This window comes from Phascolarctos cinereus, unplaced genomic scaffold, assembly GCF_003287225.1.
Source record: "Phascolarctos cinereus isolate Bilbo 61053 unplaced genomic scaffold, phaCin_HiC Scaffold_726;HRSCAF=1367, whole genome shotgun sequence".
Classification (NCBI taxonomy): Eukaryota; Metazoa; Chordata; class Mammalia; order Diprotodontia; family Phascolarctidae; genus Phascolarctos; species Phascolarctos cinereus.
The window spans coordinates 366,128,415-366,154,375 of record NW_027556098.1 but is presented as its reverse complement, the minus strand read 5'-3'; positions in this window follow the sequence as shown (position 1 = coordinate 366,154,375).

Below are 25,961 nucleotides of genomic sequence, written 5' to 3'. Positions count from 1 at the left end.
AGAGACAATTTAAAAATCATTGGACTACCTGAAAATCATGATGAAAAAAAGAGCCTGGACAGTATCTTTCAGGAAATCATAAAGGAAAACTGCCCAGAAGTCCTAGAACCAGAAGGTAAAATAACCATAGAAAGAATACACTGCTCACCACCTGAAAGAGATCCCAAATTGACAACGCCAAGGAATATAATAGCAAAATTCCAAAATTACCAGATGAAAGAGAAGGTGCTGCAAGCAGCCAGAAAGAAACAATTTAAATATCATGGAACCACAGTCAGGATTACACAGGACCTTGCAGCTTCTACATTAAAAGACCGCAGGGCATGGAACATGATATTCCATAAGGCAAAGGAGCTTGGATTGCAGCCAAGGATCAACTACCCTGCAAAAATGAGCATGATTTTTCAAGGGAGGAGATGGATATTCAATGAAATAGGGGACTTCCAAACCTTCCTGATAAAAAGACCAGAGCTCAACAAAAAATTTGATCTTCAAGTACAAGATTCAAGAAAGACATAAAAAGGTAAATGGGACAGAAAGATACAAAATGTTGTTAATAAGGGGACTGTTTACATCCCTACAAGCGAAGATGACACTTGCAACTCTTGAGAACTGTATTGTTATTACACCATGTTAAAGGAGTATACATAAAGGGGTGGATATTAGTTGACTTTGATGTAATGATAAAAAAAAATCTAATCAAGTGGGTTAAATGGATCCAAGTAAGTGGATTAGTCTGATCTTAGAAAATGTACTGAGAAAGGAGAGGCAGACAAGGGTAAATTACATTACAGGAAAAGACAGAAAATCCTATTACAGCAGAGGGAAAGAAGGGAGGGGGTGAGCATTGTTTGAACCTTACTCTCATCAGATTTGGCTCAAGAAGGGAATAACATAATCAGTTAGGTATAGAAATCTAACTTGCCCTATAGGCAGTAGGAGGGAAAAGGGGAAAGAAAAGGGAGGGGGATAGAAGGGAGGGAAGAAGCAGTAAGGGCAAAGGGGAAGAAAAGGTAAAGGGATAATAGAAGGGAGGAGAGACTGAAGGAGGTGGTGGTCAAAAGCAAAACACTAGTGAGGGGGGAAAGGAGAAAGGAGAAAGAAAAGCATAAACAGGGGGAAAAAGGATGGAGAAAAAGACACAGATAGTAATCATAACTGTGAAAGGTGAATTTTTTTTTCTCTTCTGTTGAGTTTTGTTTCCTCTTTCTGATGGTTCCTCCTATTGGTTTTAATTTTTACTTACAACTTCACTAATGTGAAAATATGTTTAATAGGAATGTAAATGTATAGCCTGTATCAGATTGTGTGCCCTCTTGGGGATGGTGGTGGGGAGGAAGGGGGAGAAAAATTTTAAACTCAAAAGCATATGGAAGTGATTGTTGATAAATCAAAATAAATTAATAAAAAAAAATTTTAAAAATAGGAAGCATATTGACAAAACGGTGATTAGGATGGGGAAGAGATTCTAGTTTATGACTTATAAGGATCAACTGAAGAAATCGGGAAGGTTTAGCCTGGAGAAGAGAAGTCTAGGAATGGGGACTCAATAGCTGACTTAAAGTATTCAAATTGTTGTTTTGGAGAAAAGAGATTCAACTTCCCCTGCTTGCTTCCATGGGGTAAATGAGTAGGAGCAATGAGTTGAAGTCACAAAGATTTCAACTCTGTAAGGGAAAAATCTTTTAAACTATTAGAGCTGTTCCAAACTGGAATAGGGTTGTACTGGGGGTGAGGGTGGAGGGTGGGTGGGTAGTACATTCTCCATCACTGGAAATCTTCAATTAGAAACTGACTGGCCAATTACTGATAATGAATAGGGCAGAGATGTCAAACCTGTGGGCAGCATGCAGCCTCACAACACTCCTGACTTGGCCCAAACCAGATTAAATTGTAATTGGGAAATAGGTAACAAGATAAATAAATATACGATAAAACATAGATAATACAGCATTTAAAAATTCAGTCCGTATGTGGCCTGCTGGGATCCTGATGGATGGCTTAGTGATCTCTATTTCTATCTGAGTTTGACACCAGTGATTTGCGGCATTCTTTTCAGGTATCAGAGGTACTCTAAGATTCTTCCCAGTTCTGAGATGAAAAGATCCTATAATTTTGGGGAGTTTGGCAGTATAGCCAGTAACACGAAACTCTTCAAAAGATGGATAGACAGGCAGATAGCCAGATAAATAGAGAGAGATGATGGAGTGATAGATAAGCAGACAGAGAGGTGATATAGGCAGAGGGAGAGATAGTGAGATTAGTTGAAAGATAGAGAGGTAGAGATGGTAGATTTAAAGAGAGGTATACATATATATGTAGAGAGAGAAAGAAGATAGATAGATACAGACAGGTAGACAGACAGATGATAGACATCTAAATAGAGCATTTATTAAGCACTTACTCTGTGCTCTGGATACCAATATAAGCAAGCAAGAGAATTCCTGTTGTCCAAGAGCTTACATTTTTAATGAGGGAAAACAGCATAGAAAGGGGTGCTGGAAAGAGGGGTGAAGGGCCATGTGGCAGGCCAGGAGAAGGAGGAAGACTTTGGGGAGGGTTCAGATGTATGTGAGGAGAAGCACAGCTGGGCCCTTCCTCAAATGGCTGTCCTAAGGAGAGAGTCACTAAAGGGGAGAGGGAGGCCCCAGAACAGAAGTTTCTCATGGTGACCATGCAACAGTCAAGAAGAAGGAGGATATTGAGATGGGAGTGGGCAAGATAATGCCTCCCTAGAGGTCTTGGAGACATGGGGCTAGTAAAGGTCACTCGAGCTTACATTTTTGGACCATAAGACTTGTGCCCATGAGGCAGTGGGTCAATTGGGCAGCTGCTGTGATGTGGTGAAAACTTTAGTTCTTCAAGTTATATAAATGCTTGAGTGTTGATTAAGATCACTAGGGAAAATGGCAGCATTAAAGAAGGCTGATTTGATTGTATTTATTGAGAGGAGCCCATGCCCAAAGAATAAAAAACTTAAGTTTACACCTTATGGACAGCTATGAAAACTAGAATCTAAAAGATTTCTCATTGGCCCCCAAATAAAAACAAAACAAAATAAAACAAAACAAAAAACCAAAAACAAAAACTTGTGTCTTAGAAGGCAGTTCTATAGAGGCCAATAGGAGAATACAGTGATTTAGTGAACCTTGTCTGCCCCCTGGTGATCAGTAGGGAAGAGCACAGGCAGGATTAGACCTGCAAATTAATTTCCTCGCCGTCTATAAACTCAGGAGCTGATGAAATGGGGGCGGGGCGGGAAATTGTGTTATGAAATAAAGAGTACCAAAGGATCTCCCAACCTCAAACACAACCCCCACCCCACTGCCTTCCCTGCCCTGTCATCTTCCATTGACTCCGAGTTTCCTACCATTAGAGGATTATTAAGAACACTCGGTAATATTGTTATCCTCAGAGGGGGTGGGGCAGGCAGGATGCCTGTGTGATCTCACTGGTGCATCCCCCCTAGAACCAATTACAGCACTTTGTGAATGAGCAAGTACTCAGTACAAGGCAAACAGACATTTTTTAAGCACCTGCTGTGTGCCAGGCACTGTGCTAAATGATGGGGTTGTAAAGACAAAAACAGTCTTTGCCTTGGAAAAGCTTGTATTCTAATGGAGGAGCAAGAACAAGATAATTTGAAGACTGAACCCTGATAAGAGCAGTGGGTTTGGAATGCCAGGACCTTGGTTCAAATCTCACTTATGTTATTTAACTGGTACAACCTTGGGCAAGTCACTTAACTTCTCTGGGCCATAGTTTTCTCATCTGTAAAATGGAGAGGTTGGCTTAATGGCCTCTGATGGTTCCTTCCAGGTCTATGCCTTTGATACTTTGTCTACCCTGGTTGCCTTCTCTAGATATTCTCCAGCTAATGGATGTCCTTCCTCAAATAGGATACCCCGAGCACAATGTTGTAGATGTGGTCTGCCTAGGGTTCTTCCACTCAATGCTCCTCCTACTTTCTGAGGCCATGCAGATGGAGCAAGTCTCATCCTCCTTTCATGCATCAGTCCTTTTGGTACTGAAGCCCTTAGATAGCTGTCGTCATGGGGAGGTGAAGACAAGGAGCTGGAGAAAAGAGTGTTTGAGGCATTGTTAGAAATAAGTCAAGGGGAGGTGGAGAAGAACAGGCAGTCAGTCAACAAGTGTTTATTAAGCACCTAATATGAGCCAGACACTCTGCTATGAGCTGGGAATGCAGAGAAAGGCAAAATCAATCTCTGCCCTCAAGGAGCTTGCAGTCTAAGGGAGGAGACAATATGCAAACGACTATATACAGACAAGATACAGACAGTGGATATGGAAGGGAAGATACTAGCCATACAAAACAGGGAGAGATACAGGAAGGCTTCTTGCAGAAGGTAGGGTTTGATCCAAGCCTTGGAGGGAGCTGGGGAAGCCAGTGGCCAGAGACAAGGAGGGAAGCAATGGGAGATAGTCAGTGGAGATAGTCAGTGGAAAGGCACTGAACTGGGAGATGAAAAGTCATGCATGAGGGGTAGCATGGAAGCCAGCGTGACTGAAAAGGAGAAAAGTGTAAGACTGGAAAGGGAGGAGGGAACTCTTGGTGAGAGAAAGCAACTTAGAGAGGAGGTAGGTAAGCAGTGTTTGTCTCAGTTTCCTCACCTGTCAAATGAGCTGGAGAAGGAAATGGTGAACTACTCCAGGATCTTTGCCAAGAAAACCCCAAATGGGGTCAAGGAGAATAGGACATGACTGAAAGGACTTAACAACAACAAGAAGTAAGCAGTCCTCTCCCCTTAGTATTTAAGGCTTCCCTCCAGGAACACTGCCTCTAAGAATAGGAGGATGTGACAGATCTGAAGAAGATTCAGAAGTGACCCAGTGGTGACATCACCACTCCCACCCCCACCCCCATCCTGAATCCCAATGGCTTAATTAGTCATCCTGCTTCCCTTTCTACAGCTCCCAGCAGCTGTTCCAGACTTGGATCTCTCTATTTTATCTCCTAGCCCATGGCAGAATGGAAAGAGATTTCTTCCTGCCCCCCCCCCCCGTTTCCAAAGCATGTACACATAGCTTCCTGTGAAAATAATTAGCTCATCTGAAGCCTAGAGGCAATATAATGGCCTCTCAGACCCAAGTAGTTCCCTCCTCTACTGCTTTGGGAAGTTTTTTTAGACAAAATGTTTAGACAATCATAGTTGCTCTGCCCCCTCCTCCCCCAAAGTAGGAAAAATGTTAACATTGAGGCAGAGGTTTGGATCTCTGCCTTAACTTATATTTCTCCGTAATTATATCTAACCCCCATCCTCTTTGTGGTTGAGACAAAATTCAGGTTACTGGAAGCATTTAGGTAAAGTAGCAATTTTATTATTGTGTCTATTGATAGATAGGCACCGGGAGGTGGGGGTGGGGGTGGAAATGGGGGAAACCTTTTCTTGGAACTTTCTTCAGTCTCCTTAAGTAGGTAAGTACAACTGGTAGAGTCAGCCTGGGTCTTTTCCTCTGAGATGTCTGTAAGGCTGATGGCTTCCTTGATCTCTCTCCTTTCTCTGCCACAACTCAGTCCTATTTTCTTTCTCTTTCTACTGGTTGCCCCTGGGTGTCAATTCTTTCCAGCTCAGCTCTGAAGGTTCCGATTTTTTCTTCTTTGCTGCCAGACCCTTAGAATCTTTCAGATAGCATTTCATTTCATGTAAGTTCCTCAGGTCATGACCAAGTCCCTTATCTAATAATGCCTTGGATAGATTCAAAGAGGTGAATAGGCCTTCACACCACCCTATGATTGATTGATTCAGTAAAGAAGTGTTCTTACCTAACAAAGAGAATTTAAATAGGACAGGGTAATCAATGGTCTCTCTCCCTCTCTCTCTCTATTTCTCTCTCTCCCTCCCTCTCTCTATTCCTCTCTCTGTCTCTCTGTCTCTGTCTCTCTCTTTCTGTCTCTCTCTGTCTCTCTCTCTCTCACACACACACACACACACACACACTCTAAAGTCCACGGGTTGCTAGGGTACAAATAACCTTCAAGTTCCACTTTCAAGAAGTCTCACAGTTAGTACTCTGGTTTTCAATGAGATGTAAATGCAGCTCAGCTGTGGGCTGTCTCTAGGCTCCAGCCTCTCTCCTGGTCTCTTCCTGGCCTGCAGCTTCCTGCCCTCTCCAGGGGGAGCCCTGGTCTCTAACTAGCCTCACTCTGTTCTTCATCTGCTTTGTAGTTTCTATTCTCCCAGGTGAGGCCTGGAAGAGCCCTGCCTGCTGGGGCCAGACACAGAGCAGGCTGAGGTCACATTCATTTGCATCATCACACAGGCCTGGGCTGACCCTCTGCCCTGCCCTTCTCACTCCCTCAGCTTCCTCCACTAGGCGGCAGGTAACTAGAGGGCATTTCCTGCTACCCTTCCCAGCCTCACCGAAGACCCTGCTCCTTCTAGGCCTGGGGCAGGAGGAGCCCAGGGAAGCATCCCAGGCCCAAGGGGGCTCAGCAGCATCTACAAAACAGGGAAATTCCTCCTCTCTCAAGTGGGAAGAAAAATCCCCGGGGGAAGTGGGAGGAGAAGCAGAAGTTTTGCCATCCAATCTTATGAAAGGGTCCTATGAAAGTCAGGGCTGGTGGTGTTTGCCCACCTGTGGTCATTCCTGCAATCTGCTGCAAATTCAAAGGCTGTGCTGAAGTCAAGTCAATTCAACTCAATAAATATTTATTAGGTATCTACTGTGTGTGAAGCCATGGTGGCACAAAGACAAAGGTGAAGCAATCCTGCCTTCAAAAAGCATACATTCTACTGAGGAACACAACACTGGAACAGATAAGTAAATTCAAGATTGTTTGAAGAGCGCTGGAGAACACTAACAACTTGGAGGCAGAGGAAAGATTCCTCATAGAAGTGCACACCTTTGGCACGACCCATGCATGCACATGGAGCTGGGAGACTGAATGCTGACCTCAGTTCTAGTCGGACTGGAATGTACAGCATATGAATGGAAAAGCAGACTGGAAAAGTAGGCATAATAGATGAAAAAATTTAAATGTATTGATATCTTCTGTTTTTACATCAATTTCATTTCTAACATATCCCTTCTCCCCTACCCCTGCTCTCCATCTGGCCATTTCTTGTATCAAAGAATAAAAAAGAAAGGGAAAAAATGTAGTTCAGCAAAACTGATCAGTCAAGTGTGACAGTATATATCTATATCTATCTGTCTGTCTGTCTGTCTGTCTGTCTATCTATCTATCTATCTGTCTGTCTGTCTATCTATCTATCCATCCACACACATATATATACATAGCTATCTATCTATCTATCTATCTATCTATCTATCTATCTATCTATCTGTCTGTCTGTCTATCTATCTATCTATCCACACACATATATATACATATCTATCTATCCATCCACACACACACGTATATACATGTCTATCTATCTATCTATCTATCTATCCACACACATATATATACATATCTATCTATCCATCTACACACATACATGTATATATACATATCTATCTATCTATCTATCTATCCACACACACACACACACATACACACACATATATATATATATACATATATATATATATATATATATATACACACACATATCCATCCATCCACACACACACACGTGCATATACATATCTATCTATCTATCTATAATATGTCACATCCAAAGTCCTCCACCTCCTCTTCAGGGACAACTTTGGCCAATATTTTTTATTGCTATCCTTTGGGTTTTTTTAAGTCACTATTTCCAACTATATCCCTCCCTGTTCCCCTCCCCAGAAAGCCATCCTATATAACACAGAACAAATAAGAGAAAACACAAGAGTTCATCAAAACTAAACAAGACGTCAGCCAGATCTGACAGTATATGCAATGTTCCACACCCATAGTCTCCTACCTCTGTGAAGAGAGGAAGGAGCTGGGGGCAGCTAGGTGGCACAATGGATAGAGCACTGGTTCAAATTTGAGTTCAAATCTGTCCTCAGACCAAACACTTGACACTTATTAGCTGTGTGACCCTGGGAAAGTCACTTAACCCCAATTGCCTTAATAAATAAATAAAACAGAGGAGGGAGCTGTATCTTCTCTGTGGGAGATATTTTGGAGATAAAATTGACAGTATTTGCTAATTGGATGTAGGAGGTGAGGGAGAAGGAGGAGTCAAAATCTAGACCCTAGGAGAGGAGGATGGTGGTACCCAAAACAGGAAGAGAGAAGTTAGAGGGAGAGATAAGTTTTAAAAGATGATGAGTTCAGATTGGGTTGTGAAGACTCTGGGCCAATGTCATATTTGGGTGGAGCTGTCCAGCAGAAATTTGAAGAGATGGGACTTGGGCTTCGAAGTGTTTTTGCTGGGTAAATGGAGGACAGCTCCAAAGTGGGAGAGTTAAAGCAAGCTGCAGGTGCTTAGGAATGATGAGCAGTTACTTTGCCCTCCCATAAAATGAGGGGATTGGACTCATGGTCTCTAAGGCCTTATCTAGTTCCATTATTCCATGATTCTATGCTTCCAAGACTGTTTTATTATAAGTCTTTGATTTTATTCTTGTCGGGTGTTTCCACCATGTCACAGGACTCCTCATGGGATGTGAAACAGCAAGTGTCAGCAGCTTAGAGCCTTAGAAAGTTACCCAGGGCATTGAGAGGCTAAGTGACCTGCCTTTGGTCACACAGCTAATATATGTCAGGGGTAGGACATGAATTCAGGTCTTCTTGACCTGATACCAGCCCTCTATCCATAGGTCAGAGGTGGGGAATCTGCAGCCTCGAGGCCACATGTGGCCTTCTAGGTTCTTGGGTGTGGCTTTTAAACTGAGTTCAAGTTTTACAGAACAAATTATTTTATTAAGGGGATTTGTTCTGTGAAGTTTGGATTCAGTCAAAGGGCCACACTTGAGGACCATGTGGCCTTAAGGCCATAGGTTCTCCACCCCTGCAGTAGGCCATGCTTCCTCTCTTCCATCCCTCAACCCCAAACTGACTCCTGGTATTCCTGTGAAAGACAGAATCCTGAGCTGGCTGACAATAATTCTGACCTCATCTTTTGGCACCCTGAAGTTCCTGGGTGACCAGGCTAAGATGATCTCAAAATGCAGCAGCTATGTGGTACAGGGCACCAGCCCTGGAGTCAAGAGGACCTGAGCTCAAATTTGGCATCAGAAACTTACTAGTTGGGTGACCCTTGGCAAGTGAGTTAACCTTGATTACCTAAAAGAAGAAAAAATGTATGATCTTAAAATCCCAGAAACTTTAGAAGTGATCTGGCTTCTGAAACCACCACTCCACTGAAACTGCTTTTTCCAAGATCTCTATGGATCTCCTTAGTGATATATTGAATGGCTTTTCCCTAGTCCTCGCTACAGTGTTTGATAGAGTTGACCACCTTATTCCAAATAGTGTCTCTTCTGTTAAGTTTTTGTCACACTGCTTTCTCTCTCTCTGTGTTTTTTAGGCAATTGGGCAATTGGGGTTAAGTGACTTGCCCAGGGTCACACAGCTAGTGTCAAGTGTTTGGTCTGAAGCCAGATTTGAACTCAGGTCGTCCTGACTTCAGGGCTGGTGCTCTATCCACTGCACCACCCAGCTGCCCCATACACACTGCTTTCTCTCAATTCTGTTCTACCTGCCTGCTACTTCTCATTTGTCTTTGCTGGCTCATCATTCATATCCCACTCCCAAGTATGGGTGATCCCTAGGGATCAGGGCTGGGCCCTTCCCTTTTCTTTCTCTTGGTGGTCTCATCATGGTTTTTACTATCATCTTTAGACAAGCAAGTCAGCCTTGCCAAAGCAAGACATCTGTAGGGAGAAATGGGAGGCAGCATACGCCAGGCAGATCAAACTGCCACCACCCCCCCAGAAGCTGATGGAGGTAGCCCAGAACCCTGAACTCACAAGCTTGGGAATAACAGTGCCTGCAAGACAATCCCCATGGAGAGACATCCTGGTCACTACTGTCAGTGCTTTGGCCATAGCTACCAAAGACAGAAAAGAAATTTCTCACTACCAAAGCCCTTGGTGCTGTCAAATGGCTCAACATTGGAAACTGGCATGGTTTTATCAGAGGAAATGACATTAAAGCAGAGGCATCACCATCTGCTTTGCAACTGCACCCTAAGGACCGGGGGCCCTTTCCTTCTGACTCACAGCTGAAACCTCCCCGATATGTTGTTTCCCTCTATTAGAATGTGAACCCCTTGGAGCAGGGGCTGCTTTACTTTTCTATTTGTATCCCCCACTGCTTTGCATATAAAATGCTTCAAATTAAGGAATTAATTCATATGTAGATGAGTCCCAAATCCATATACCCAGCACCCATCTCTGGTTTGAACTCCACACCTGCTCATTGGACATTTCCTCCATGATGCTTCACTGATATTTCAAACTCGACATGTCCAAAACTGAACTCGTTATTCTTCCCAAACTCATCTTAACGGTCCTACTTCCACTGAGAGCACCACTCTTCTTCCCACTGCCCAAGATAATAACCTGGAGTGATCTTCTACTCTCCCTCTTCCCCCAGATCTGATTAGTTGCCAAGTCTCCTTGATTCTACCTCCATGACATCTCTTATATTCATTACCTTCTTTCCTTTTGTTATTTTTTTAATTTAAATTTTTAATGGTCAATTTTTTTTTCTTTCTTCAGTCTTCCCTGACCAAAAAAACAAAACTAAACTAAACAAAACCACAAAAAACAAAAGCAAAAATCCAAAACAAACAAAACAAAAAAAAAAAAAACAACCAACCTTGTGACAAATAAGTATAGTCAAGTGAAACAGATTCCCACATTGGCCAAAATATGGGACTGTGTCCATTGTATTGCTGAGAAGAGCTAAGTCTATCAAAGTCGGTCATCACACAACGTGGCTGGTACTGTGTGCAATGTTCTTCTGGTTCTGCTCACTTCACTCAGCATCAGATCATGTGAGTCTTTCCAGGTTTTTTCTGAAATCCTCCTGCTCATCATTTCTTTATAACACAATAGTATTCCATCACATTCACACACCATAATTTGTTTAGTCATTCCTCAGTTGATGAGTACCTCCTTAGTTTCCAGTCCTTTGCCACCACAAAAAGAGTTATTATTAATATTTTATATACATAGAGAGGATCTTTTCTTCTTTCTTTGATCTCTTTGGGGACATAAGCCTAGTAACGGTATCACTGGTCAAAGGGTATGCATAATTAAGTAACTTTTAAGACGTGGTTTTGAATTGCTTTCCAGAATGGCTGGATCAATTCACAGTTCCGCCAATAATGCCTCAATGTGCCTATTTTACCACAGCTCCCCCAACATTTGTCACTTTCTTTTTTTAGTCAACTTCTCAGAATTGCTTTAATTCACGTTTCTCTGTTAGTGATTTGGAGCATTTTTTCATATGTCTCTACATATCCTTTAATCATTCATTGCCTTCTTTCTATTTGCGTAACCACCATACTTGTCCAGTTTCTCCTCATCTCTTTCTTGGATTATTGTAATAGCCTACTATTTGGACTCCTTGCATTTGTCTCTTCCCTCTTTAATCTAGCCTCCATAGCTATCAAACTGATATCCCTAAAACAAAGGTCTGACTGTGTCACTCCCCTATTCAAGAAGCTTCAGTGGCTTACTTAACATTACTATTTTAGGATAAAACACAGATCCCTCTGTTAAGCTGAAGTTGAATTGTGAAGGGCTAGAATCTCACTTTCTGCAAGAGGCCTTTTCCAATCCCCATTCCACCATCACTACTAGTGACTTGCCTCTGAGATTTACCTCCAAGTTACTCTGTGTGTACATAGTTGCTGGGATGTTTCTCTTCCCTTAGAATGTGAGTTCCTTGAGGGCAATGAAAATTAAGAAAATCAAATTGATTCTATCCTGTAATTAATTTCATTTTGTATCACTACATTTTGTGTAACTGCCTGTTACATTTCATTGTCTCTGAGTTAAACTTAAATGCTGTTTTCCTGCTAATCACAGTTCTATTCTTGTGGCAAGGAAATCTGTTATCCTTGAAGGATGCGGGTACACTATTTCTGCCCCACTGGCTGTCCATCAGTATGAGTTCAGAAGGTCCATCAATTGGTCCATCAAGATGTTGTTGTTGTATTGTTTCAGTGGTGTCTAACTCCTCATGAACCCATTTGGGGTTTTCTTGGCAAAGATACTGGAGTGGTTTTTGTCCTTTCCTTTTCCAGCTCATTTTACAGATGAGGAAACTGAGGCAAACAGGGTTAAGTGACTTGCCCAGGGTTATACAGCTAGGAAGTGTCTGGGGCCAGATTTACACTCTGGAAGTTGAATCTTCCTGACTGTAAGCCCAGCACTTTATCCACTGTATCATGTAGCTGCCCCACATCATTCAAGGTAGTGTGGTTTGACATCCACATACCACTAACTAACCTTGCAGGTAGACACAATCAATCAGCAACAAGATAGAAGGAAGGGTGGTTGCTAGCTCTGCATTCCAACTTTCCAGTCAATCATGTTGTCTCCCATATCTATGACGCTTCTGGCTTTATAACCAACCATATTGTTTTGCCCCTCTATGATGCTGCTTTTTAGTTTTTGGATACTCCTCCTTTTGTGTGTAAAAATGATCTGCCTGCCTTCATTCAAGGTCTTTTGGCTTACTGAGGGGCTGAAAGGCCCTTTTTGTTGGTAACTGCTAGCCTTACCAATACATTGAATGTGCTCAGAACTTTGTGCCTCAGTTTACCTTAATTTCAATCATGGCAGCAAAGACCATGTTTTTGCCTTTCTTTGTATCCCCAAGCACTGAGCACAGTGCCTGACAAATAGTGAGTGTTTAATAAATGCTTTGAATGCCAATATTTCTAGGCAGTTAACATATTACCTTTCTCTCCCCCACCCCATGCAGGAGACGCGGGAGATGCGCAAATTTAGAGACATGTCCACTCCAAATGTTCATATGGACAATTTGTGCCTGACGTGTGGTAGAGCCTTCTGAACTCATATTGGTCTGATCACCCACAGTCTGACACACTGTACCTTGAGCCCCAAATAGTGATGTCATTCAAGAACGAAGGACAACAACCAGTTCCCTGTTCAGACCTTCCATTTCCTACCTCTGTGCCTTTGCACAGCCTGTCCCCAAGCCTAGGATACTCTCCCCTCCTCTTCTCTACCTCTTGGTGCCTCCAACTCTCTTCAAGGCTTGGATCAAGTGCTGCTTCTTATGAAAGACCTTTCTGATTTTCTTAGCTATTGCTCTTCATTCCCTCAAATTAAGTTGTATTTGTGTATATTTTGCATTTCCTTATCTGTATATATGTTATTCCCCCACCCCCACCCCCATTAGAATGTAAACTCCTTACGGGCAGGGATGCTATGTGTCTTTATATCTTCAGTACAAGCACAGGGACTTGAATGTAGCACCTAAGAAAGATTTGTTGAGTAGAATTGAGTCCACGGGCTATATTGCACTGCCTCTTTGTGTGGTCAGTGTCCTGTCCCTAGGCCTAAATAAATATGCGTGGTTTTGGTGTCCTCTGCCTGCTCAGGGGCAGTAAGCCACTAAGAGCATGGCACACCCTCCCTGATCAATCTTGGCTGGGGAAGGGGCTGACTTACTGAACGGGACACATTCTCATTAATGTGGGAGAGGATGCAGATTCCCTACGCTAGCATTTGCAGGATTCGTGGCCAGGCCAAAGCTGCCATTTATATTTTCAAGCTTGCAGTTGGGGATCTCTATGGTGCTTGATGACTCTGTCGGGGGGGATAGCTTTACGGCTAGCTTCTCCAGAAAGTCAATCAGACTTTAACCGTGCAATTTCAAATAGGAGCTAAGGAACCATTCATGAGTCTGTGAAAGAAATCCTGCCATTTCTTTATTTCAGGATTATCCTTTCCAAATCCTGAAACTAAATTGTAAGCAGAATTTACTGTAATTATTTCCTCCCCACTTGTGAGTATGCAAGAGTATGTTGGCATTCACTATGAGTGTCTCATCTCCCTGAAGAAATAAGCCTGATAACATGAAGAAAACAAGATCCAGAGTTAACAACATAGTAGCATGGTGGCCTATAAACCCCAAAAACACCACCTACTGGGGTAACAATTCCCTATTTGATAAAAACCATTCAGAAAGAAGTTTGGCAGAAATTTGGTTTGGAGCAATATTTTGTACCCTATACCACAGTAAGCTCCAATATGACCCAAATGTAAACAAGTTAGAGAAGGAACATCTCCACCATGGCTGGGGAGGTGGGGGTGGAGTTAGAATTACGAGGAAAGTTAATGGGGGGTGGGATCCTTTGCAGCAACTTTCTCTAATGAGGATCTGATATTGAAAATGTGAATGTTGTTCCAAAAGCCTTTGTGCAGTTATATAGGGAATGGATTAAAATATACCAGTGTTCAAAAATGTAGTTTTAAGAACCATTCTTTTAAGGCTTAAAACTTTAAAAAAAAAAAGACTTTTGGGACATCCTGTATAAGAATAAGAACTTTCCCCCAATAGATAAGTGACCAAAGGATATGAATAGGCAATTCTTAAGGGAAGAAATGCAAGGTATAACCAACAATATAAAAATACTCCAAATCACTGATAATGGGAGAAATGAAAATAAAATTAACTCTGAAGTTTCATAGCACCTTCACCAAAATTGCAAAGATGATAGAAAAGGAAAATGGCAAACGTTGGGGTGGGGTGCTGGGAGAGGAGAGGCACATGGATACATTACTGGAGCTGTGAGTTTGTCTAACCATTCTGGGAAGTAATTTGGAATTATATCCCTAAAGTCACTAGCCTTTGGCTCCATTATTCCACCACTAGGTGCACAAATAGTGGCAAATATACTATTAGGTCTATACTCCAAAGAGACCAAAGGAAAAAGAAAAGGGTCCATACATACGAAAAGTTTATAATAGCTCTTTTTGTGGTGGCAAGGAATTGAAAATTGAGGGGATGCCCATCACTTAGGGAATGGCTGTAGAAGTTGTAGTATATGATTGTGATGGAATACTATTATGCTATAAAACATGACAAATGGAATAGTTTCAGAAAAAACCTGGAAAGACTTGTATGAACTGGTGGAGAGTGAAGTGAGCAGAACCTGGAGAACATTGTACACAATACAATGTTATGTGACAGTCGTATTGTAATGATGATCAACTGTGAAAGACTTAGTTGTTCTGATCAAGACAGTCCAAAATGATATCAAATATCAAGATAACATCAAATCCAAGATAATACAAAGGACTCATGATGAAAAATGCTCTCCACCTGCAGAGCGAGAACTGATGAATTCTGAATGAGGATTGAAGCATATTTTTTTCACTTTTTAATTTTTCTTGCTTTTTTTTTTCTCCCACATGGCTAAAATGAAGATATGTTTTACCTGACTTCATACATATAATGATGATCAAACATGCCTTTTCAATGGATGGGGGAGAGAGAAAATTTGGAACTGAAAATAAAAATAAAAAACCTTAAAACCCCACAAAACCCTATGGTGATATATGCCTATAATGGAATATTACTGTGCCATAAGAAAGACCAAATATGAACGATTCAGAGAAACTTGAGAAGACTTGTAAGAATTGATGCAGAGTTAAATGGTCAGAATCAGGAGAACTATTTACCACTATAATAAAAGGAAAACAGTTTTGGAAGACATTAGAACCTCTGATTAATGTCATAACCAATCATAACTCCAGAAACCTAATGATAAAGCAAATTTCTTGCCTCTTGCAAGATGTGGTAGACTAGAGGTCCAGAATAAAATCTACTTTTTCAGACATGGCTGATGTGTTCATTGGTTGTGCATGGTTATACTTATTTGTTACAAAGGAGAGTTTTTATCTTTAATTGGACAGTGTGGAATAGGGATTGGTGGATAGTAGTATACCAAAAAACAATGTAGGATACCAAAAAACAATGAAAAGAAGAACAGAGAATGAATGAAACAGTAAAAAAGAAAATACAGAAAGGAGAAGAGGATGCAGATAATCAGGGCAGTTTTGTTACTGCCATGTTAAATTTAATATACAGTTTTTAAGAACTCTGTAACAGAATCTCATGATTTTATATGACAATTCTCTTTTTTGGTTCTGTTTATGTTGAGATGTTTGTGTTTATTGATGTTTAAGTAAATAATAAAATAAAAAAGAAATCTATTAAGCTGACCTACCATTCTCCTTTCTTCTAGCACAGTTGGGCAAAGGCCAGAGACTTGGGGGCAGGGCAAGGAGACATAAGCCCAGAGGAAAGAGGGTTTGAGCAGAAAATTGTGAGGACCACTCTTGTATTCCTTATACTGTTCAACAGGACAACATTAAGATTATTTGTCACTGCCAAACACTGGAATCTCAGTGCTGTAATGTAGATGGCCACTGAAGTGCCTTCTGTTCCTAGTAGAATGGAAGCTTCTTGAGAGTAGAAACTACTTCCCTTTCTGTCCCTGTATTCCTAGTACAGTGCCTAGCACAGTGCCTCTAGCATGGAGTAGATAGTGACGGACCAAATTGGCTTTATCAGATACGCTTTTGTGCAGGTCAGCCTAGTGGTGGAGAAGTTCCAGCCAAGTGCTTGGGAGAAGGGAGAGAGTTTCTCTCTTTCTCCTTTTGCACTCCTCCAACCCCAAGCAATGGTGTGAGTTTCAGAGATCCATCAGAAGTCCCACTGGCAACCAGAACTAGTAGTGATATCTCTGGAGCAGTAAAGGCTAATGGAAGCATCTACTTTGGGAGTGAAAGGCCCACCAAGGACAAACCAAACACACTCAGGAAAGGCAGGTTCAGGACTCTACAAGGATACTAGACATCAGAGCCCTTAGCTCTGAGTTTAGCAGGGAGCTATACCTAAAGGGAGCTTGATGTGGACTCCAGAAATGGGGGAAAAAAAGGACTTTCGGTAACTAGGATTTGCGAATTTATCCTTTGGCCACATGAGCTCTCTAAGTTTGAGCTCACTATCCCTAGGGAACTTGTTTATGCGAGGAGAGAGTGTGTCCCCAGCTTGGGGAAATGTTTCTGTAATATTGTTCTACCTGCTTAGTAAATACTCTTTCTAAAAGCTAATTCTGACCGGGGTGGTTAGTGGATGGCGGCTCTTACATCTTACTAAGGCATTTAGGTGGCACAGTGGATAGAGCCCTGGGTTTAGAGTCAGGAAGTTGTTGTTGTTTGGCTGTTTCAGTTGTGTCTGAGTCTTCATGACCCTGATTTCGGGTTTCTTGGCAAAGGTACTGGAGTAATTTGCCATTTCCTTCTTCAGCTCATTTGATGGATGAGAAAACTAAGGCAAACAAGGTTAAGTGACTTGCCCAGGATCACACAGTTAGTAAGTGTCTGAAGCCAGATTTGAACCCAGGAAGATGAGTCTTCTGACTCCAGGCCTGGTGCTCTATGTACTGTGGTACCACCTAGTTGCCTAGCCCCTTTCTAGCTCCTCTTTATAACAGCAGCAGCAGCAGCTAGCATTTATATAATACTTTCAAGTTTGTAAAATACTTAATAGATATTATCTCATTTTCTCCTCACAACAACCCTGGGAAGTGAATGTTTTATTATCCTCCTTTTACAAATGAGGAAACTGAGGCCCAGAAAGATTAAATGGCCTGCCCAGGGTCACACAACTAGTAAGTATCTGAGGCAAGATTCAAACTCAGGTCTTCCTGACTCCAGGCCTGGCGCTCTATCCTCCACCACCTAGCTGCCCTGGAGTCAGGAAGATCTGAGTTCAAATCCTACCTCAGATACTTCCTAACTGTGACTCTAGGGAGAAGTAATCAGCTGTCCTCTGGGACCTTGGCCTGACAATGGAAGTGAGAGTTAAGAAGTAACCTAGAGGGGCAGTTACATATACAAAGAAACTATAAATTTTTTTGAGGGAGGCTATTATAGGGAGATCAGATCCTTCATACAGGAAGCAGTGCTTAAAATCAGCCTTGAAGGAAGCTAAGGATTCTAAGAGCCAGCTGCAGGGAGGCAGTGTATTCTAGGAATAGAGAGCAGCATGTGCAAAGGAATGTAGTGACAGGGATCAGCAATAAGTATGCTCCTTTAGCCAGCACTGAACATGATATGCCTACTGCCTCAGCCAAGGAAAGAGCATGGCAGGACCAGCACCAGCTCTGCTCCTCTTCTTTGGAGGCTCCAGGACACTACACTCCTATCACAGACAACACAAGATTGCATTGACATTTTGGGCTCAAACTTAACTTGTATTTCATGAAAAATATTCATGCAAACTGCTGTCTAGCCGCACCTTCCTCATCCCCCACTTGTGGAGTTTATCTCTTTAACTCAAATGCTGGCCTTTACATTCTTTCTGATGGATTTAATGACCAGGTCAGTTCTCCTGGTGTGGGAACTCCCTCCAGAAACTCAGATCAACCACCAATGACTCAGTGTACATAGGTCTTAGGGAGTTATATGACACACAGAGAGGTTAAATAATAGGTCCAGGGTAGCTAATAAGTATTAGAAACAGAATTTGAATCCTGGTCTTCCCATCTTGACTCTAAGCCCAGAGCTGTAAATATCCATGCTTCATGTTGCAGTCATGGTTTCCGTTTATTCCTATTCTATTTCATCATCTTTCATTAGGCTTATCATTCTCACTTGTCAAAATCTTTTTAGATCCCAATTTTTGGACCCCAGTTCTATCATTCAGTATATTAGCTGTCTTTCTAGATTTATGTCACCTGAAGATTTCATAAGCCTGACACCTCTCCCCTGATCTAAGGCACTGATAAAAAAAAACAACCAAAAAAGTATTTGATTAGAAAAAAAAAGCTGAGGAGAAAGCTCTTTGCTCTCTGCTAGAGACTTCTCTGCAGATTGAAATCAATTCATGACTCAATGCTCTTTGAAACTGGGAATGACTCAGGACAGGTCCATATTCTTCAGACTTATCCCCAAGAGCAGCAAATGTCTTGGCCTGGACCACATTAGACATAGAATTGACCTTACTGTTCACTCTGCTTCCTGATGTTCTGAATTTACTGGATAGTTGATAGTTGTATGTAGGCATGCAAGGGAAGTAAAGGGGGATCTAGCAGGGAGGGATGCATCACCTTGGACTGACTATCTCTGCCAATGTGTGAACATTCTGCTCTCCAGGTCTGGTGATTGAGCCCTAGCAAACCCTATACTTTATTTATTTATTTGTTTATTTGTTTGTTTGTTCATTCATTCATTTGTTTGTTTATCCAGACCTGTGATTTCAATTATTATAGGACACTTTCTTTACCAAAGCAGACCTGAATCTGCTCTGTAGCTAACAGTCTTTGAGAGTTGACTGAGGCACTGGCCAGTTAAGTGACAGCTACTGAGTCCATGACACAACTAGTATGTGTCAGAGGCACGGCTTCTTGGCTCCAAGGATAACCTTCTAACCATTGTACCAGACTGCTTCTCCCTTAGTTGTGCCAAATGCTGGGTCAGACCCAAGGTTTCTCATGCAGACAGAGCAGAGCCACTTGATTTCATTGACAAGCTAGGCATGGACGCATCCTTGGGCCAGAAGGCAAGCAACTGAGAGTCTGGTGGGAATTCAAGGGAAAAACCATAGAGTCCATCCCTTACCTACTCTCACATTCAATCTCTGACAGCAGCTATGGATGAGTGGGTCCCTTGTAGGATAGTCTTTCAATTTGGAAAGGGAGGATGGCTGTATTAGGGCATATGGGAGGAGACTGCAGCCAGGAAATTCCTGATTTGTGGGCATAGCTGTGTGTACACAAACCGAACCGCAGTTAGTAGGAAGGAAGATGGAAACAGGCCTGAAGGGCTAGAGGCCATAATCAGTGACTGAAGCAAAAGCTGGGTCAAAGCCACCAACCATCACAACATCGACTGAGTGACCTAGAGTGACCGGGAGGGTGGTGGTGCCCTCGACACTAACAGGCAGGTTGAAAAGAGGGAGAGGGGCATTTTGGGAGGGAGAAAAAGTACTTTAGAGTTGAACTGGCTCACTTGGAGACGAAAATTGGAAATGGAGGAGGGTGTAGTTAGTGCAAGGGTGATGGCTTGTGAAAGCACTCAGGGATGGAGGGATTGGAAGACCTAGTAAGGATAAGGAACAGGACTAGGGCTCAAAAAGCATAAGGAAGGATGGAAAGATAAAAGCTGATGATCAGATGGAAGAATTTTAGGGTTCATAAACATGGAAGAACATTTACGAGTCATGGCAAGTTCAAGGTTAAGAAATGGAGGCCCAGACAGTTTTTGACTTAGCAGAGTAGAGATTTGAACTCAGGTTCCACTACTCTAGGTTGAGTCTCCTTCTGTTGTATCATATGTCAGCATTTTGATGGTGGGCACCTTTGGGGCCTTAGCAGTACCTTCTGCTTAAAACTTCAGGGCAGATTTCCAAGGCTGACTTCCGAATTCCCTTTTCTCAGAGTTCATTTTTCTATGATTGTGGTTTGGGGTATTTTTTTTCCTTCTAAACACATCACTTTATCCCTTACCAAATGGAATCTCATCTCCCATTTATGTAGTGTCCATTTATGTGGTGCTTCCTACATTTTATTGTTCAGAAGAGTTTAGTGCCACCATTAACAAAAGAAGAAAGAAACTAGTAATTTTGTTATTCAGTTGTATCTGATTCTTTGTGACTTCATTTGGGGTTTTCTTGGCAAAGATACTGGAGTGGTTTACCATTTCTTTATCCAGCTCATTTGACAGGTGAGAAAACTGAGGCAAATAGGGTTAGTGATTTGCCCAGAGCCACACAGCTAGGAAGTATCAGAAGCCAAATTTGTACTCAAGGAGAGGGGTCTTCCTGACTCCAAGCCTGGTACTCCAACCACTTTAATACCTAGCCTCCCTAAAAACAAGTAATCGTTTAGTGCCTGCTACGTGCCAGCCCATGTGCTGGGTGCTTTTACAAATATTATCTCGTTTAATCCTCACAACAACTGTAGAAGGTAGATGCTATTATGATCTCCATTTTACAGTTAAGGAAACTGAGGCAAAGGACTTGTCCAGGTCACATAACTAGTAAATGTCTGAGGCTGGATTTGAACTCAGATCTTCCTGACTCCAGGTTCAGTACTCTATCCATTGCACCACCTAGCTGCCTTCCAACAAAGAAGGGGAAAGGACCCTAAAAGACGAGTAAAGCTCACAACTGTCTTGGGGAACTTTACACTTCTCAAATACCACAGAAGGCTCAAGAGCTATGCCATGCCATGGTCTCTTTGCCTTCACATTTATCTGAGTTGGTTTATTAGCATTTTTTCAAAGTCTTGACAATAGCAACAAAGAGTACTCTGCAAAGGTTTCCTACTGGGAGAACTGGGATTGATTGCTCCCTCCTCCCCCCTCCTCAATCCATCCAATTAGATTAAGTTGGAGCCATTGAACATGAGCCCATGAACATCCGACTGGGGGAGGAGGGAGGGGAACAACATGGTTTCTAGAAGAAGTTATGCTGATTAAACCGTTAGATTTCTTTAAAGGGAATAAAATAATCATGAGGACAAGGGGAAGCCGACAGACAAAACTATGTCTTGTAAGAACCCTTTGGCAAGATTTCAATGTTACATTAGATCAGTGATCTCACTGTTGTGAATGTTCCCGCTGTAATGCAGGAACTGGTCAATGAGGGCTTAGCCCTTAGAGCATGCATGGATTTGCCCATCCTGGTGGGTGATACAAAGCATGTGTGATATTCCCTGCCTGGCTTCAGGCCAATACACAGAGGCTTAATGAGCCTTCTTCCAATCCTAAGTAAATATGGGGCTGGTACTCTAATGAAAAGTCTTCTGGTTGACTGAGGAGCCAGAAGGTCTGATGACACAGAAAAGGCTTAGCCAGAATTGATTCTGTATATGCACAAAAGGTTTCAGCAAATGATCTTACAGAGGAGGGGAACCTGCCACCTCGAAGGCCACATGTGGCCCTCTAGGTCCTCAAGTGCAGCCCTTTGACTGAATCCAAACTTCACAGAACAAATCTCCTTAATAGAAGGATTGTTCTATGAAACTTGGACTCAGTCAAAAGGCTGTACTCAAGGACCTAGAAGGCCACAGGTGGCCTCAAGGCCACAGGTTCCCCACCCCTGTGTCTAGTTCTCCCCTGGTTCCAAGGGAGGAAGAGCTGCCAGGTGGGGAAGGGGCATCAGCAATCTATCTCCCCCTCCCCCAGGCACCATGTATCCTTGAACATCTTATGTCTGTTTTGATGCCGTGCCCTGAAGCAAACTTGGTAGGGATTCCCTGAAGGAGAAAAAAAGGATTCCCTGGGCCAAGAGTCACAAGGCATGTCTCAGCCCCACAAGTTCCCTTGATGTGTGTCTCACCATCTTTGCTCTTTTAAGCGCATTCTTCCCCAGGGATCTTGAGGATGCACGATGAGAGTACACTCCTGTTCGGGGAATATTTGGTCATTTCTGTTCTTGCCGTGCCTTCTCAGTAAATACTGTTTTGTTGTTGTTTGTAAAAGCTAACTGATAATAGTTAGCTGATAAGTATTAGGAGAAGTGCACCAGATAGGGAGTCATGACTCCAGGGCCAGTGCACTATCCGCTTACACCACCTAGCTGCCCCTCACTTGCTGATTTCCAAGGTGTAAAGGCTCACACTGAAAATGTGACAGTCAGATCTTCCATGAAGGCTCTGGCTCATCCTTGTATAAGTATTCATTGTGTATTTAGGCAAAAGAAAAAAAAAAGTGTGTGTTCATAGGATCAACTATTTAGAGTTGATGATACCTTAGCAGTCATCTCCTCAAAACTCATTTTACTGAGGCCCAGAGCAGGAAGTGAAGTGACTTGGCCCAAGAAACACAGAAGTTGATGGCAGAGCTGAGATTTGAACCCAAGTCCTTTGCCTCCAAATTCAGGGTCTTTTCTCTTTCACTAGTGTGTCTGTGTCACAGGGAAATCTTTTTTATGATTCAAAAATTTTCAAGAAGCATTAGATCTCATGTGTCACTTTTATCAGCAGAATGCAAAGTACACGGCAAACATTAATTACTTAAGCTTCATAACACCTATGTAGGGCATGTGGAATAAACATTATCTTCACTTTACAGATGGAGAGACTGAAGCATGGTGAATTTTAATGACTTTTAAAAGATTTGTGCAGCTAAAGAGGCAGTGTGCAAGTCTGGTGGGTGGCTTCTTTTGGATACTGAGTTGTTTGGGATGGGGTAAGAGTGGGAGTGAGGGCGGATGTGTGAATTATCTCTCATCTGCTCCTTGTTCTGGGTCTCTAATTACAACGGAGGCATCTCACCAAGTGGTCCTCTAGACTGTGTTATCATGCCCCAGAAAACTCTTCATCCTGGGAGATCACTTCAGCCCTGGCACTCACTCTTCAGGAGTAACCTCAGCCCCTAAAACTCCTCCGTCTGATTTTCCATTTAAAGAGGTTGCCCAGGCTAGTCCATCTTCATTTCTCACTGGGCTGCAACCCAGCCATCTTTCTATCTTGCCCCACAAAGGTTACCTATCTTCCCCTCCCCAACCTAGTTATAGCTTCTTCTCCTAGGAGAATGTAAGCACCTTGAGGGCAGGGGCTCTTTCCTTTTGCTTGTATTTGCATTCCCAGAACTTAGCACAGTGCTTGGCACACAGTAAGTTCTTAAGAAATGCTTGTTGACCTGACCACTTGACATCTGGAGGCTTTTCATCATCACTCAGAAGTGGATGGAATTCTTGGTTCAGGACTAAAGGCATTTAGAATCACAGAATCTCAGAATGAGAAGAGATCTCAGAGGCTCTTGGATCTAATTCAGATCTGTTAAGGATTCCCTTCTACAACATACCCGACAAGTCATTATCCAGCTTTTGCTTGAAGACTTCCACTGAAGGGGAACTCTGCTCTCTGAAGCATCTCATTCCACCATTCCAATAGCTCTGGGATAGCTTTGATCATTGGCAAGTTTGTCCTTATTTTAAGTTAAGGGAAACAATGTGGTGCAGTAGAAAGAGCCCTGGTTCTGTATTCAAATGACTTGGGTTCCCATCCCATCTCTGAAATTTACTACCTATGTGACCTTTGGTGGGCCACTTTAATCTCCTTGTTCCTTAGTTTCCTCATTTGTAAAAATGAAAGAATTGGACCAGATAGTCTGGGAGGTCCCCTCGATCTATCGTCCAAAATGAGGAAGCTATACTACATGGCCTGTGAGGTGCTTCCAACTGGGGACCCATAATCCTAAACTTATCACTTTGCAACTTCTAGTCATGGCTCCAAGTTCTATCACCTCTGGGGCTATTAAGACCATCTTCATGTTTCCTTTCCTTTTTTTTTTTTTGGCAATTGGAGTTAAGTGACTTGCCCAGGGTTACAAAGCTAGTAAGTGTCAAGTGTTTGGCCTGAGGCCAGATTTGAACTCAGGTCCTCCTGACTTCAGGGTCGGTGCTCTATCCACTGTGACACCTAGCTGTCCCTATCTTCATGTTTCCAAAACAGAAGGGCAGATCCATGACTGGAAGCTACCCCAAAGCCCTCCTCACCTTTCAGGACTTTTTTTTTGCACAGGGCAATTGCGCTTGTGACTTATCCAGGGTCTCACAGCTAATAAGTGTTAAGTGTCTCAGGCTGGATTTGAACTCAGGTACTCCTGACTCCAGGGCCAGTGTTCTATCCACGGCACCACCCAGCTGCCCCCAGGACTTAGAGGCCTGCAAAAGTAGGAAACTCCCTTCTTTATTCCTTCATTAAAGTCCTTTTTAAATGCTTCATTAGGGCCTGGAAGCGAGTGACTGCAAGTTCTCTTGAAAGCCAAAGAAAAGTAAATGGAGTCTCACCAAGCTGAAAAAGTCTCAAAAATGGTGCTTGCCAATGTCTGTCATCTAGACCAATCCAGATAAGTTCAGACAGGCTCATCAACATGCTGGCTTTTTTGGCCACAGCTGCTCTTAAAGACCATTTCCCAAAATGCAGAAGATTATAGATTTTGACCTTAGATATCGTCTAGCTCGAAAATACCATAATATTTCTCCTAGGGGTTGAGATCAGCATTGGTGGAAGGAGTACCTACACACCAACAAAATCAGACGTCCTAGAAATATTTAAGCATTTATTTGTAAGGGTGAGGTTAAAATAAACTCATTTTAGCCTTGATACTTGGTAGAACCTGAGTTTTTTTTTTCTTTTTTGGTGAGGCAATTGGGGTTAAGTGACTTGCCTAGAGTCACACAGCTAGTGAGTATTATGTGTCTGAGGCCAGATTTGAACTCAGGTCCTCCTGACTCCAGGGCCAGTGCTCAATCTGCTGAGCCACCTAGCTGCCCCCAGAATATGAGTTCTTAATCAACCAATCACCCATAGACCTTAGATTAACTGATAAAAAGTCTGAACTAGGATGAAATTTCATTAGAATTGTGTTCAGATAGTCTGAGGGAACTTGGCCACATCCTAAAGATCAACTATAAACTAGAAAGCATGACTGGAGGGGATTAATTTCCAAAATTAATGGAAATTAATCCAAAATTAATGGAGCAAGCATAGAGTTCTAGAGGAACCCCTTGAGAAGAAACCACTTGGAAGATTGGGAGGAGAAGCTTTTGATTTGGCCTTGACCATATATTCCATCCCCCACCCCAAACTTTGGCCAGAGCAGAAGGGCCTTGTAAGATTTAAAGAGTTAGGAAGATTTTGGACCTTCCATCCTCCCATCACCCTCCTAGGACAGCTAGATGGTGGAGTGGATAGAGTGCCGAACCTGGAGTCAGGAAGACTCATCTTCTTGAGTTCAAATCTGGCCTCAGACACTTACTTAGCTGTGCGACCTTGGGTAAGTCATTTCACCCTGTTTGCCTCAGTTTGCTCATCTGTAAAATGAGCTGGAGAAGGAAATGACAAAATACTCCAGTATCTTTGCCAAGAAAACTCCAAATGAGGTCATGACAAGTTGGACATAACTGGAAACAATATCACCGGCAGTATCACCGTCCTAAGAGGGTCCCAGAATCAGCTGGTTGTAGTGTCTGCTTCAGGAGCCAAGGACAGACTGGATTCATAGCTCAATAATGAGCCCAAGAAAGAAATTCTGTCTTAGGGGAATGTCTT